At 39.7% G+C, this 17,037-nt stretch overlaps 3 non-coding genes across 3 annotated transcripts; all 3 read right to left on the minus strand.

Moving 5' to 3' along the window:
- Positions 1-260: 260 nt before the first annotated feature.
- On the minus strand, positions 261-332 carry TRNAC-GCA (transfer RNA cysteine (anticodon GCA)). The gene has a single exon. It is a non-coding gene; the product is annotated as a tRNA-Cys (tRNA).
- Positions 333-1,457: 1,125 nt separating this feature from the next.
- TRNAC-GCA (transfer RNA cysteine (anticodon GCA)) lies at positions 1,458-1,529 on the minus strand. Its single transcript has one exon. It is a non-coding gene; the product is annotated as a tRNA-Cys (tRNA).
- Positions 1,530-2,098: 569 nt separating this feature from the next.
- Positions 2,099-2,170, minus strand: TRNAC-GCA (transfer RNA cysteine (anticodon GCA)). The gene has a single exon. It is a non-coding gene; the product is annotated as a tRNA-Cys (tRNA).
- Positions 2,171-17,037: the final 14,867 nt, after the last annotated feature.

The following is a 17,037-nucleotide window of genomic DNA, read 5'->3' on the forward strand; positions in this document are numbered from 1 at the left end:
CTTGAAAACTGGTCTGCGAAGCTGCATAGCAGAGACATAAGTGGAAAGTGCACGAGCACCACTACACTATACTGTAAGTAGGTTTATGATAAATCTTCTGCTAATAGGCTCAATTTAACCTCTCTAGCACTTTATAAACAGGATACCTGTTCTCACTGCTGCAGTCGTGCTAATTCATTTTTACATAACACCTTTGGCCATTCGCAATCCTTAAACTACCCACACAAAGGTTTATCAAACTGTCAAGAGAAATTAGCACAAGGGGACACTCGGATGTGAACCGAGGACCTCTTGATCTGCAGTCAAATGCTCTACCGCTGAGCTATACCCCCAATCCACAACAAACTGCATGTGAATGAAATGATACAATGACTTGAACCTTGGCCTGCACAGCTGCATAGCAGAGGCATATTTGGAAAGTGCACAAGAATTACTACACTATACTGGGATTAGGTTAATAACAAACTTTCTGCTGTCAGACTCCCTTTAACTTCTCTAGAATTTTACATATGACAAATGTGTTCCCACTGTTGCAGTCGAGTTAATTCATTTTTACATAATAGCATCATCTATTCGTAGTCGTTAGACCATCGACACAGCGATTTTAAAAAGCTTCATGTGAAGCTCGAACAAGGGGGCACTCGGATTTGAGCCAAGGACCTCTTGATCTGCAGTCAAATGCTCTCCCACTGAGCTATACCCCAAATCTTAGGACACTGAGATCGCGAGAAATGTGTACCCCAAAATACTACCATTAAACGATAGTACTTGACCCAAAGAAAAAGCCCTCGTCTATTTACATGGATGGGGAAATGGAAGTGCTATAAATTTTGGTATGTGATGAAAGAGAAAAATTCAAGAAATGTCTCCCAGCGAGAATTTGAAAAGGCGCGAGTACAACAGAACTCAGGGCCAGTCGAAATTGGGTATACAGAGGGAAAGACGAAGGGCAGCACGTTACGGTGGGAGATGTACCTCTTTGGAGCAACCGGAATGCCCTGGTCGATCCAAAGAGCTCACTTGCATATTGTCAAAAGCGGAGATATCTGGGCAACGGAGACACCCTGGGCTAGGGAGACACCCTAACCCTTCTATCTGCCGGACTAAGCTGATCTGCTGGCTTTCATGACAGACTCCATTTCATGTGTCTTCAACTTTACTGCATTATTACAAGCACTTGAAATGTCCCGAAGAGACTTATATTGACAAATCTCTTTTTCACTTTTCGAATCTTCAAATGAACTTCATAGATGAAAAAATTCTCCTTTATTGACATGATAGAATCATGATTTCCAAAATATTTGCCATGGGCTCCTAACGGTTAATTCTAAAAAATCGCCAAAGGATGGCAAGTTCCACCATGCCTAAAGAAGTATCATGTCATTTAGCATTTTCATGATATCATTAGCAGGTTAAAACCAAAAGACATTTTTAAATCTTCAACCCAAATTTGCACAAGGGGGCACTCGGATTTGAACCGAGGACCTCTTGATTTGCAGTCAAATGCTCTACCACTGAGCTATACCCCCCAAGTACACCAGCAGAGCTTTCTAGCCAGTCTGCCTGCTTGCTGACACATAAAGGGCGTTTCTCAGCAGCAAATTTGCTATAAATATAATGAAAGTACCTTGCTGTGGGGCTTCTTCAGTTTCCAAATATGCCTCTGTTCTTCAGCTTTGGAGCCCCATTTTCAAGTAAGTGGCAGTTTTATTCATATGAAAGCGAGGGGAAAAGTGCATTGGGGGCGGCTCTTGGCTTGACTGGGCTTTGGTCTCAGCATTAGATTCCCAGGCAAAGCACTTTCGTCTCATTTTTATCTGCAGAAAATCATACATGTCCTTGAAAACTGGTCTGCGAAGCTGCATAGCAGAGACATAAGTGGAAAGTGCATGAGCACCACTACACTATACTGTAAGTAGGTTTATGATAAATCTTCTGCTAATAGGCTCAATTTAACCTCTCTAGCACTTTATAAACAGGATACCTGTTCTCACTGCTGCAGTCGTGCTAATTCATTTTTACATAACACCTTTGTCTATTCGCAATCCTTAAACTACCCACACAAAGGTTTATCAAACCGTCAAGAGAAATTAGCACAAGGGGGCACTCGGATTTGAACCGAGGACTTCTTGATCTGCAGTCAAATGCTCTACCGCTGGGCTATACCCCCAATCCACAACAATTTGTCTGTGAATGAAAAGATACAATGACTTGAACCTTGGCCTGCACAGCTGCATAGCAGAGGCATATTTGGAAAGTGCACAAGAATTACTACACTATACTGGTATTAGGTTAATAACAAACTTTCTGCTGTCAGACTCCCTTTAACTTCTCTAGAATTTTACATATGACAAATGTGTTCCCACTGTTGCAGTCGAGTTAATTCATTTTTACATAATAGCATCATCTATATGCAGTCGTTAAACCATCGACACAACGGTTTTTAAAAGCTTCACATTACATGGATGGGGATATGGAAGTGCTATAAATTTTGGTATGTGATGAAAGAGAAAAATTCAAGAAATGTCTCCCAGCGAGAATTTGAAAAGGCGCGAGTACAACAGAACTCAGGGATAGTCGAAATTGGGTATACAGAGGGAAAGAGGGAGGGACGAAGGGCAGCATGTTACGTTGGGAGATGTACCTCTTTGGAGCAACCGGAATGCCCTCGTTGATCCAAAGAGCTTACTTCAAGTCTGCCTTACCATCTACAATGTCTGTAATGTCCTAGCTGCAGCTCGCAGATCAATTCACGGTATCCTTTCTGACCTTGGGCTAACAGGAAAGTTCATATCTTTGAGGTTCGTCCAACAGCTACTTTTACGGTCTCTTCTTGCATACAACATCTATAAAGTGAGCTGAGATTTCTCCAAACTCCACAAAGCCGAGCAGCACACTGGCTCATTTATAGCTGACTAGGCCCAGGCTACATAGGTACTCTAGCGTACTCTGCTCTCACATTAGTGAGCGAAAATCTCCTCTCCGCTAAAACCTTCTAACGCCAGTTGGAAGAGACGAATGTTCTTCTCCACTTCACTCGCATGAGTTTCCTCTGTCACAGATCATACAAACACCATAACTTCCAGTTCAGTAGTTTATTCCATTGAAGACACATTACACAGAAAATTGCAATAATAACATTAATATGAAAATACATAAAGAAATGAACACTTCTTTTGTATAACCCATGCTGCGACATGAAAAAAGTATTTTTTTTTCCATTCAACTACAATAACTGGACACATGAATGCCAGCATGCCATATGTGAATAACACCAGCCAAGCTATCAATATTTGATTCTCATCACTTTTATTAGAATAGTTTTGAACAGAAAAAAGAAAACAATTAACATATTTTTACATATTGGCAGAATAAAAAAATTAAAAAACCTAAATACTGGTAAATACTGGTATGATACTGGTAAATATGCTAGTTTTATTTGTGGTTATTTAGTTAGAAGGAATGTCTGACTTGTTTGCTAGAAATTGTCTTTTTAATTTCCTAGGGCTATAAATAATATTCTTCAACTAGGCAAGATTTTTCCTGACTATCTGCTCTTCTCTGAACGCTACACGCTCTGAAATGTTTAGACATCCCTTTCATGTGACTCATATATTCTCTATTTATGCATTGCACATTTGGCGTTTTACAAGAGATATAAAATCGTTCTGTGCATTTACATTTAGCCCTTTAATAGGGGGGAAAAAAACCTTAATGCCGATTATAATGATTTTGGATATAATTGCATTGTGAATATTTCAGAAATACAAAAAAGTGTCACATAAATAGTAGGTCAACATATTTAATAATGAAACTGCTATTGGCTCTTTCTGCTATATGTTTTTTTGCTCCTCAACTTCGTTGCCCTCCAACTGTTATATAATTGTGCTCATGTCCATAAAAAGGTTATTATTTCTGCACGGCTTCTTTGGTTTGTGGCCACTAATGTATTTTTCTGCTTCTCTTAAAGATCCCTACATTGGTTTGGGAGGCATTTTGGATCCTAGAACTACATTCACTGTATGGAGCTTCCGTTATGTACAGTGTAGCAGTGGTGCCTAGAACTGCAGATCCCCTCCCATTCACTGGAATAGGAACAGAGCTGTTTCTGACCATATACCTAGAATACCTATGGCTTCTAGTAGCCAAAACAGATGACCAGGATGGGATCAAACCAAGCTTTAAACAAAAAACAACAGGATTAGAGATGTGCGTATAGTACTTACTAGAAACTGTAAATAGTAGGAGAAACTTTAGGTGTAAAATTTGATATGTACTCATTTAAAATGCAGAAGTGCAGAGATAAGACAACCTAAAGACTGAAAAAAACATAATTTGCATTCATTTACTATCCTCTTTTCTCTTGTATTGGTTATAGCAATTCACAAATTTACAATTTAGAAGGTAACTTTTTCTGTTATTTCAACATAATAAAGTAGCAACAAAGAAAATTAGGATTACTAATGCTCATCTTTATACTGTGGAAATAAATTAGCAGCAGAATCTGAACTGTGGTTCTAAATCTGCATCAATGCAAAGAAAAATGTGAGGCAAACTGAATTAATGCATTGAATTGAATGCATGTCGGCTGGGGTGAGGGGTTAAATATATATCTGATGTCTAATAAGCAGTCTATTCACTACACAGCATGGAGTCCAAAAATTGTTTCAATTTTTGGACTCCACGCTTTGTAGTGAGTAAAAAAAAATCCCCCGGCAACTTAGACCCCCTGGTGTCCGATCCCGATCGCTCAACCCTAACTATAACCCTTTGCATCTACTACAATATTGGTCAAAGAGCATACTGTACCTGAATGTACATTCCCAGTCCAATGATGGCAGGTATGTGGATGATATCCAGAAAGATGCAAATGTGAAGTAAAACCAGGGGTATTGGAAGAAGCATAACAGCAACACAAGACCAGTCCCAAAATACAATTTGACTCATTTTTTCTTTACCTTTAATCCCCACGATAAGATATGAATATTACCAGTCCGATACCCAGTTCATGTTTTCTAGAAATTTTCAATAAACCATCAGACAGCAGGTTGGGCTTAGAGGCCTAGTCAGATTGGATCTGGGTCAGTAATAGTCAGCTAATATCAGGCTTTAAAACAGGAACAAAAGGTCAAGCCAGGGTTGGAAAAGCTCGATAAAACGTACAAAATTCACAAGAAACACTACAGGGCCTGATAATAAAGCAACAGGATACTAGAGCAGCTTCCCTTTAAGGTTCTTGAAGATTTATGCCACACACCATGGCAGCTACCCACTACAGGCACAAGAGAGCTCTGGCATTGCTTAACAATAGGATTACAATTCATTTTTATGTAACTAAACTTTCAAGCAGCCTTTGATTATATATTTTAGTAACAATTTTTGGCCTCTTTCTGTGAAATCCTATATTTCTTTACTCTTTTTTCCTCTAATGAGAGCTGTATCTTGCTTCTGACTGTGTATGGTGTATGAGCTTGAGTGTAAAGAACAGGAAATAAAGCATTATAAAACGTCAGGTCTTATAAAATGGTGAAACTTGCTTCTATGAAAGAGGAGATTCTCATTTTTCACATGATAAGATGGAGACACAGTCGGGACTGAGATATTTATATGCAGCTGCAGCTCCTCCCAATCTTGACTAGTGACATCTCTGGAAATCCGTCAGATAAGTGAGAATCTCCTCTTACATACAACATCAAAAGCAAATGTCTATGTTGTATAATTCTCGAGAAATACTTCGAGGTGACTTACCTCCATGCTTATCTTATTTAACCCTTATTTACACACACAAGCCTGTACACACCTGAAGTACTCATACGCATAATAATTATTATCATCACCAACAAACTACTATTATACTCTGGAGTCTCTTCAGACCCTCACAGTATAATTCGCGGAGACCCAGGGGAGGTAAGAAACATGAACAGGGTTACTTACCTGCCATGCATCTGCAAATTATATTACTTGTGGGACACTGAGGGGGCCATGGTGGCACAAGCTCCAACAGAATAAAACCATTTATATAAACCAGAATAAATAAATAAATAAATACACAGACACAATTTACTTGTGGATAAAATTGGCCGCGATGCTTTATTATGGGTAACCTTCAATGTAAAAACAAATTAATTAAACATTAACCATAAATTATTATTTCCAATAAATAAATTTCTTTTAATAAACCATCAATAAATATTAACCTTAAAAACCAAACCAAATGAAATTTTTATTAAAAATATGTTAAACTCCAGTCCTCCCAGCAGTAGCTGGAAGACTAAAACCCCACTAAAAAAGCATCACAACAAGTCCTATAGCAATAGGGAGGGAGAGCGGGTGTCCGTTTCTTCAGTTTCTTCAAGATGACTGACAGGTAAGTGACAGATGTTGTGCCTTTTATCCCTCCTTTTCCCGCCAATTTTCAACAGCTGGCCAATCAGCTGTCAAACTCATCACTGGGCAGAAAACTCAAGATCAAAATACGAAAACAGCTGACCAATCATCTGTTGAACTGGTTACCAGGCAGAATACCAAGAATCTTCCAGAAGCTGCTCGTGGCTTGCACAGCTGACCTTTGCTTGACCCTCCACAGGTAAGCACTGTCACAAAGTTCACCTCAGAGAATAGGGGGAGACAAGATATAATTAACTAATTATCCAATTAATATCAGAATTTAAATTAATTAACCGAATAACAATCCCTTATTAAAATTAATATTCTGTGAGGCTATGCCACCATGTGTCCCCATCAACATTCAGCTTCATGGGGACCCTGTCATTCTACTGAGTGTGAGGGCCATTACATTACATGTAGGGGGACTGACGGAGACATTCTACTGAGTGTGGGGGCACCGAGGAAACATTTTCCCCTCACCTTCTGTCTCTATCCCTCTTCCCTCATACACTGTAAGCCCTTGCGGGCAGGGCCCTCTATCCCACTGTGCCAGTCAGTCATTGTTAGTATGATATTTATTTTGTATATTTTGTGTACCATATACAAACCCTCAAATGTACAGCACCATGGAATTAATGGTGCTATATAAATAATAATAATAATAATAATAATAATAATAATAATAATAATAATTTTCTCATTAGGGGGTTACTTAGCTTGAAAACGTTGAGAAACACTGCCATACACCATACACAGTGAGAAGCAGGGTACAACTCAAAATAGAAAAGTGAAAGAAAAAAGACATGCAGAATTTTGCAAAAAATAAGAGACAATATTTCTTTAAAAAAAAGTATATTACAAATGACACAAATTCTGCCAGAAAATGAAAAGTTGAGAGTTTAGTTAGTTATGCTTTAAAAATGTTGAAAAATTAAAAGGACATTCCATTGATTTTTTCTCATTATATTGTGAGAAATACTAGCCCTTCAATAGTAATAGCTGTCTACTCACAGTGTCTTTCCTCATCCTGCTTTCACCTTCTTCAATAACTCACATGATCACAGTGTGACCTCTATTCTAGTACAGTTTGTTCTGAAAACACGAAGTCTCTCTCTGCGGCCTGCAGATACTATTAAGAACTACCATGTGAACTTAAATTCAGTCCCATACCATTCCTCTTCCATCAAAAAGCCTCCCTGCTCCTTCTCTGCCTCTCAACTAATCTGCTCCATATAGCCTTCCTTCTCTTACATCTCATAGTCTCCCCCTAACTTAAAATGAGGTCACCATGCTCTTATTATTTCACCCAGTGTTGGCAGCAGCAGTGCTTTATAAGGACCTTCCAGGACCTCTGGTAGCATCATCCATACAGTGAAAGGTCTTGGACACTCGACTATTAGTATTAGCTCTGCAGTGTTTTTCAGTAACAGAAACTAAGCATAGTACAGATATTAAACATGGACGACAGAATAGGCAATAGTATATTTTGAATCTACTTCAATGACAATATGGCATAGCTAAAAAAAAATGCTGTATTTACACTTTAAATTTGATGTAAATTGTTTTGGTTTGGTTTTTTTTTTGGTTTTTTTTAAGAAAGCAGCACACTTTTGTTTCCAGTAACTGTTAAGAGATAAAAGATAATCCTTTAATACTCCCACAGTGGGGAAATTTCAGTATGTTACAGCAGCATAGTAATACAGATACAGGATAATACACAGTAATATATTACAGACGTAGACACACATATGCTGAGAAGAGGAGATATACTAGGAGTCCATAGCAGCTAAGGAACAGAAGAGAAAGAAGGAAGACTTCATAATCATAATCATTAGTTTCTGTGCAGAGTGATCTTCGCTTGGTCTGATGTAGATTATATAGCCTGATCGCGGTTGGAAGGAAGGACTTGCGATAGCGCTCCTTCTCACGCTTGGGGTGAAGCAGACGGTCACTTATAGTGCTGCCAAGTGCCATCAAGGTATCATACATTGGGTGGGGTTTGTTCTCCTGCATAGAGGTCACCACAGACAGTATCCTTATGTCACCCAACACCTGTACTGGGTCCAGGGGGCTCCCCAGGACAGAACTGGTCCTTCTGATCAGCCTGTCAAGTCTATTTCTGCCCCTGGTTGATATACTGCTCCCCCAGCAGGCCACACCGAAAAAGATGGCTGAAGCAACCACAGAGTTGAAAAAGGCCCTAATAAGTGTCCCCTGGACTCCGAAGGCCCTCAGCCTCCTGAGCAGGTAGAGTCTGCTGTGGCCCTTTCTGTGCAGCGCCTCCAGGTGATCAGCCCAGTCTAGTTTATTGTTGAGGAGCACGCCCAGATATTTATAGGTCCTGACTATCTCAATACATGTCCCTTGGATCTCCACCAGGGTTTGGAGTACTTCTCTGTATGCTAAAGTCCACCACCATCTCCTGGGTCTTCCCAGCATTAATCCTGAGGTGATTCTGCTGGCATCATTCAACAAAGTCCCGGTTTAAGTCTCTGTATTCCCTATCGTTGCCATCAGTGATAAGGCCTACTATAGCAGAGTCATCAGTTACCTCATTGTGTATTTCTTTCAAAAGCAGAACACAAAAAAATAGCATAAATCTTTATCCTAAAGATTTTTACACAGTATAAAGAGAAAATCTGCATTGTTTTTTCCCAAAAAAATCTCAGGAGCATAGACTGTCACTTAAAATAATAAATTTTATTTATACATCTGACTGTAGAAATCTGTCAGTTCATGTTAAATCTAAACTGACAATCTGAATAATCCATCACACACAGAAAGTAACTTTATCCAATAAAATTAGACTCATAATTACATATAAAAATACTATTCAGTGCTCGTTCACATCTGCGTCGTCGGTCCTTATTGCAGGTTTCCGTTTCCTGCATAAAACAGATGCAGGAGACGGAAACCTGCAGGAGACTTTCTCACCCATTCATTTGAATGGGTGAGAAAGCTGTCCGGCCGTGCGCGGCAGTGAGCGTTTTGCGCTCTCCGCCGCGAAACCGGGTTTTATAATCCGGACACAGAGTCGGACATGCAGTACTCTGTGTCCGGATAAAAAAATCCGGTTTCGCGGCGGAGAGCCTAAAACGCTCACCGCCGCGCACGGCCGGACCCGATCTATGGTTTCCGTCTTCTGCCATGCAGAAGACGGAAACCATAGTACGGAGACCCCAGACGCAGGTGTGAACCCAGCGTCATCTTGTATTCTAGTATATTTTTCAATAGGCAGGAAGGCTTGACGACATTAAAGTATGATGGAAACAAAAGTAACCATAAAAGCCCAAGGGTTCTTAGTTTTGGCAGTATGTGGCAACAAATACAATGGCACTGATATACAAAGGGTAAGTTCGCCTTCACAATATTTTTTTTTTATTCCCCAATGTATCTAAAGTGAAAAATTAAAGTTTGCGATAAGTATTAATAATTTCTAATTTTTAACTGTATAGATTGATCCTGCTCTCATATTCCCATTTATTTGTTCCCTGTTGCCCCCTACATACATTCGGTAGGTTAGACAGACCTTTGGAGCAGATGAAATGGGCTAAATACAGACTACAGCTTTACTTTGTATGGAGTGGTAATAAGTAGAGATGAGTGAGTAGTACTCGATCGAGTAGGTATTCGATCGAATACTACGGTATTCAAAATACTCGTACTCGATCGAGTACCACTCGCTATTCGAATGTAAAAGTTTGATGCAGAACCAGCATTGATTGGCCAAATGCTATACAGTCGGCCAATCAACGCTGGTTCTTCTCCTACCTTTAGAAGTCTTCTCCGTGCAGCTTCCCCGCGGCGTCTTCAGGCTCTGAATTCACTCTGCCAGGCATCGGGCCTGGGCAGAGTCGACTGCGCATGTCCGCTTGTAGTGCGGGCATATGGCAGTTGAGTGCAAGTCGGTGGGGATGAAGAAACCCATTTTTATAAATGTAATGCAATAGATTTTCCAATCTATTATAATATAACCATACATTGATGGTTTTATTTGTATTATGATGGGTTGACCCATAGTGTCGCTATATATTGTTAGCAAACCCTACGTAAATCAAGATAACCAAAATAGTCCTCATTTGACTGTTGAGCAAACACAGCTGAAAAAATTTTACAGTACCAGCGTAGTGAATGAGATTTCATCTCATCGACATACTGAGAAAAAAAATATGCAGAAAATCTCTGCATCTTAATTTCAGTTTTCCTTATAGATTTAATAAAGGAACATAAAACTCAGTAAAAAAAAACAAAAAAAACAAACATTTTTAGCTGTTTTTCTTTGTGAAGGACCTTAGCCATTTTATTTTTTTTGGTTAAAAGCCCAACTAAGACTGGGGACACAGAAGGAGTGATCAAAACAGCCTAAAACTTACCTGTTTCTAACCCTTTGCAATGGATTACAGTACAGTGGATGAGATTTAGACAAAATAACAAAGTATCCTGCAGCATGTCTGTAATTGCTGTTGGTTTCACCTGTACCTTTCCACCTTTGTAATAAAATTGCTTTATTGAGCAAAAAAAGGAAAAAAGTCACACTTGTTTTGCAAAATCATTTGTACACCAGAAATTGCAACTCTTCCACAACAGAAAAAATGGCATAGATGCTGTAATATATTCCCAGTATCTCATTGTATTAGTTGAATACATTTCAACCTGTTTGAAAAAACTGAAAATTGTATTGGATATACTGATTGATAATACTTCATCTAGGAAAGCTTCATACAATTATTGAGAAATTAAAGGGCTTTTGCAGAACTTTTTAGGATCTGACAACTGGGACCCCAGAGATTAGCTGTTGGTGACATGGACTGAGCTGCAATTCCAAGCACAGCCACTATACAAATGTACAGTCCTGTGCTTGGTAACTACTGAAGAGGCTGTAGCGCTCACCCAAATGCTGTAGCCTCTTTAATAGGGTTGATCGATCGTGTTCAGAAAAAATCGGATTCCGATCGGTGATCGAGAAAATTTCACTATCGCGATCGGAATTCCAAACACGATCTTTTTAGGTGGGATCGAGATTGGCTTAGTCTTCACACTGAGTCTATAGTGTATACTCAGTGTGAAGGCTCTGCTGCAGTTCCATAGGAATGAATGGAAGCAGCCGGCACACAGCCTTAACCCCCTGCGCGCCGGCTGCCTCCATTTATTCTAATGGGAAACTAAACTAACATGACATCTCTAGTAGCTACTTACCTCCAGAGATGGCTGCTCCGGTGTTCTTCTTCACCTCGCTGCCGCTCCACGCTGCTCTTCTCGCCTCAATGCCCCGCCTCCCAGGTTAGTGTTTAAAGAGCTAGGAAGGCGGGGATTGTGGCTTAGGAGAGTGTGGGCAGGTACATGGCGGGGAGACGTGACGTCTCCCCTCCCAGTACCCACCCACACTCTCCTAACCCGCCCACACTCTCCTAACCTGGGAGGCAGGGGGCAGCGAGGCAAGAAGAGCAGCGTGGAGCGGCAGCGAGGCGAAGAAGAAGGAGAAGCAGCGGAGCAGCCATCTCTGGAGGTAAGTGGACACCAGGGGGGACTAAGTAGCCAGAGGATTAAAAAAAAATCCTCTGGCTACTTAGTGATTCAACGCACAGCGTGGATTCTAACAATTAAAGCGTTCAATTGTTAGATTCCATGCTGTGTAGTGAATAGGATTGCTTTTAAAATCCGATCTCCGATTAATAAAAAAATCCCATTGACTTGCATTGGGATCGGAATTGGGATCGAGATCGGTTTCGAACGAAAAATGATCGGAAATCGGATTTTAAAATCGATCCTGAAAAGTCAAGATCGGCTCAACCCTACTCTTTAAACAACTGTTTGCCCAGGGGCCCCTAGTGTCAGACCCCTACTAATCTTGATTACGTATGCTAAAGGATAGGTCATTAATTATTTAGCCTGAAAAATCCCTTTAACCTTTTCGCTGCCAAGGGTCTCTGGAAATTTTGCACCTCCAGTAGCCAGAGCAATTTTCACAGTTTTTAGATGGACAAATCAAACCTAAATTGCAACATTAAAAAAGCATCCAAAGCCCCATACCTATATATTTTCTTAAAGTAGACACCTGCAGCATTGTCAGAATGCCACTTGGTACTGTATACGAACAGGCACCTTCATGCAATTTTGATTTAAAGTGAATGTTTTATGAAAAAATGCAAATAAATGTATATTAGTTGTTAAAAGCGGAAACCAAACAAAAAATTAAATGCACCAAACCTCCTAAAAATAAGAGTTCAACATGTGCAGAGTTCATACATATCACTATGGCCTGAACCCGCATGCACGTGTCTTCAGAAAATCGCTAGAACTGGAAGGAACAAAAATCTGCTTTGAAGCTGGAAATGTTAAAAAAGTATCATCCTATAAAATGTAGGGATTACACACCATGAAAAGTAAGTGAACCCCTAAACCCTATATATTTTTTGAAAGTAGACAACCTGAAGATTACAAATGTCTTAATGGGTCATCGATAGCCACATCCACCTTCATGCAACTTTGCGACCAACACAAATAATTTTTTAAAAAAATACGCTAAAACACATATTTGCACCTAAAACTCATGTTCAATCTCATATTCATATACAAAATACTTTTAAAATAATAGCTTATGGTGTATACAATGTGTATATATACTATATGTACTGCAAACATCAACTACAACAAGAGCTCGGACTCCCAAAAACACGAATACAGAAGACAAGCAGGATTTTGCTGTTGTTCACTAATACAGTTAGGGCCAGAAATATTTGGACAGTGACACAAGTTTTGTTATTTTAGCTGTTTACTAAAACATGTTCAGAAATACAATTATATATATAATATGGGCTGAAAGTGCACACTCCCAGCTGCAATATGAGAGTTTCCACATCCAAATCGGAGAAAGGGTTTAGGAATCATAGCTCTGTAATGCATAGCCTCCTCTTTTTCAAGGGACCAAAAGTAATTGGACAATGGACTCTAAGGGCTGCAATTAACTCTGAAGGCGTCTCCCTCGTAAACCTGTAATCAATGAAGTAGTTAAAAGGTCTGGGGTTGATTCCAGGTGTGTGGTTTTGCATTTGGAAGCTGTTGCTGTGACCAGACAACATGCGGTCAAAGGAACTCTCAATTGAGGTGAAGCAGAACATCCTGAGGCTGAAAAAAAAGAAAAAATCCATCAGAGAGATAGCAGACATGCTTGGAGTAGCAAAATCAACAGTCGGGTACATTCTAAGAAAAAAGGAATTGACTGGTGAGCTTGGGAACTCAAAAAGGCCTGGGCGTCCACGGATAACAACAGTGGTGGATGATTGCCGCATACTTTCTTTGGTCAAGAAGAACCCGTTCACAACATCAACTGAAGTCCAGAACACTCTCAGTGAAGTAGGTGTATCTGTCTCTAAGTCAACAGTAAAGAGAAAACTCCATGAAAGTAAATACAAAGGGTTCACATCTAGATGCAAACCATTCATTAATTCCAAAAATAGACAGGTCAGAGTTAAATTTGCTGAAAAACACCTCAAGAAGCCAGCTCAGTTCTGGAAAAGTATTCTATGGACAGATGAGACAAAGATCAACCTGTACCAGAATGAGGGGAAGAAAAAAGTTTGGAGAAGAAAGGGAACGGCACATGATCCAAGGCACACCACATCCTCTGTAAAACATGGTGGAGGCAACGTGATGGCATGGGCATGCATGGCTTTCAATGGCACTGGGTCACTTGTGTTTATTGATGACATAACAGCAGACAAGAGTAGCCGGATGAATTCTGAAGTGTACCGGGATATACTTTCATCCCAGATTCAGCCAAATGCTGCCAAGTTGATCGGACGGCACTTCATAGTACAGATGGACAATGACCCCAAGCATACAGCCAAAGCTACCCAGGAGTTCATGAGTGCAAAAAAGTGGAACATTCTGCAATGGCCAAGTCAATCACCAGATCTTAACCCAATTGAGCATGCATTTCACTTGCTCAAATCCAGACTCAAGGCGGAAAGACCCACAAACAAGCAAGACCTGAAGGCTGCGGCTGTAAAGGCCTGGCAAAGCATTAAGAAGGAGGAAACCCAGCGTTTGGTGATGTCCATGGGTTCCAGACTTAAGGCAGTGATTGCCTCCAAAGGATTCGCAACAAAATATTGAAAATAAAAATATTTTGTTTGGGTTATGTTTATTTGTCCAATTACTTTTGAGCTCCTAAAATGTGGAGTGTTTGTAAAGAAATGTGTACAATTCCTACATTTTCTATCAGATATTTTTGTTCAACCCTTCAAATTAAACGTTACAATCTGCACTTGAATTCTGTTGCAGAGGTTTCATTTCAAAACCAATGTGGTGGCATGCAGATCCCAACTCGCGAAAATTGTGTCACTGTCCAAATATTTCTGGCCCTAACTGTATGTTAAAAAGCTATACTGCACCTACCAAACTCTGACTGTGATACCAAAATCTAACTTTTTTCAGAGTACACAGCATACCGTATATAAAAACACAATTTAATAGTTTATATATACAACCACCTTCATTCAACTTTGCCGCAAACAGAGATTGCTAGCAAAAATTGCGCAAAAATTCAAATTTGCCACTATAGTGCGGCTCAAGTAATCCCTTTCTGCAAACATAATGTACTGTCCATAAAACTGCAATATGTGAGGAGTTCATACATACCACACATGTATATATTTACAGGGGCAGGTGTTAAAGAATTGCCAAAATCGCAGAAATGCGTCATCCCATTTTGTGCATGCAAATTAAATAGGACTTTACATAAAAATTTTATTTTCCATCCCCCTATAAAAATTTTAGCAAGTTATACGTTCATCTCTAGTGATAATAGTTATTACTATTATTTTAGTGTGTAACGGACATCACTAGAGACGTATTTTACTGTAAAAAGCTCAGGTATAGACAGGACAGGGATTGGGTGAAATGTAAACTTTATTTGCGACTTTATGTATATGTTGTGTAAGTGTTTGGTGCGACTTTTTTTTTTTGGCGCTGCGACCTGGACAATGGTAAACGTCTGGGTCACAGTGCCAACAAACTTCCTGGTTATGTTCAGGGGGTTTTACATAAGAATACCCCACTAGTAAAGCTCAGGGGGGAATTACATTATAACTGTATGTGACAATCAGAGACAAATGTATAGTATACGCTCTGATTGGCAGGAGAAGGGTTAATAGGGACAATAGAGTCCCTGCCTCCCCCATCCTGCTGTCACATACAAGTTATGCAGAGAGTCAGATCGTTTCTCTGTCTCTCTCTCTCTCTCTGCTGGGCTGCTCGTGTCCCTCTTCCTTTCTTGTTAGAGATCGCAAATTGCTTGCTTAGACAGGAGGGGGGGACACTTTGGAGCTCTATATCTTTGGACTGCATCAACATATCTTGATGCTTTCAATTGCATTTTAAAGAGGAGAATCTCATCTTTAAAATGATATCAAGAACTCGATGATTGGATGTACAGTTTTGGAGCAATTCACTGTTGAAACGCTGTCGGGAATTGAGATCTGCAGTTGGATCTCAATGCCAAATAGTGTTTTCAACAGTGAATTGCTCCAAGACTGTAAGTAAAATCATCAAGTCCCTGGTATCAATTTAAACATGAGAGTCTCTTCTTTAAAAAGCATTTTAAAGCATCAAGATATGTTGATGCAGTCCAGAGATATCGGCATTAGTAGGGAGGACGTAGTAACTACGTCCTCGGCTACTGAACTGCCACCTTGGGAGCACATATAGCTACATGCCTGGCAGCGAAAGGGTTAAAAGTATCTAGCTCTATCACTTTGTCTAACATGAAATAATATGATTTATCACTGACACTCATGCCACTGCTATTGTTCCTGCTTAGCTCACAGTTTGACATAAGCTTTTTTGATTTCTCATGGCTCGAGTACAACCTAATAATTGATCGTTGTTACTTTAAAAATATGTGATGTTGGTTCAAACGGCTACCATGTTAACAGAACAAATACCGATTTTTACAGTGTAGCTTCTGATGCTTCACATTCTCCCATTTGAAGTTCAGTAACCAAAGGCTCTACTTTCTAAACATGGCACAGAAAAATGGTTACTGTATAAAATAACAGAAACACTTCTTCTTTCAATGACTAGGAACATTTTATTATTTTAAACTGTATTTTTTTAGCCATTTTATTGTTGTACTTTTCAACATATTATTTTTTAATGCACTGTCTATATAACTGTGAATCAAAGGGTTGAGACTTGTTCCCCATTTACCCTTTACTGTTTTTGAATATTCCTAACAATATCAATATGTCACAACTAGAGATGAGCGAACAGTGTTCTATCGAACACATGTTCGATCGGATATCAGGCTGTTCGATGTGTTTGATTCGAATCGAACATCACGTGGCAAACTCCAAAAAAATTTGATTCCCCTCCCACCTTCCCTGGCGCTTTTTTTGCACCAATAACAGCGCAGGGGAGGTGGGACAGGAACTACGACACCGGAGGCATCGAAAAAAATCGGAAAAAGTCATTGGCTGCCGAAATCAGGTGACCTCCATTTTAGACGAATAGTGGATTTCAAATCCGGGTCATATGAGAATGTGAACTTTGTGACTAAGAGACAGGGATAGCTGTACAGGCAGGGATAGCTAGGGATAACCTTTATTTAGGTAGGAATGTTATTAAAAATAACTTTTTGGGGCTCTATCG

The sequence above is a fragment of the Leptodactylus fuscus genome, chromosome 1 (assembly GCF_031893055.1).
Source record: "Leptodactylus fuscus isolate aLepFus1 chromosome 1, aLepFus1.hap2, whole genome shotgun sequence".
Taxonomy (NCBI): domain Eukaryota; kingdom Metazoa; phylum Chordata; class Amphibia; order Anura; family Leptodactylidae; genus Leptodactylus; species Leptodactylus fuscus.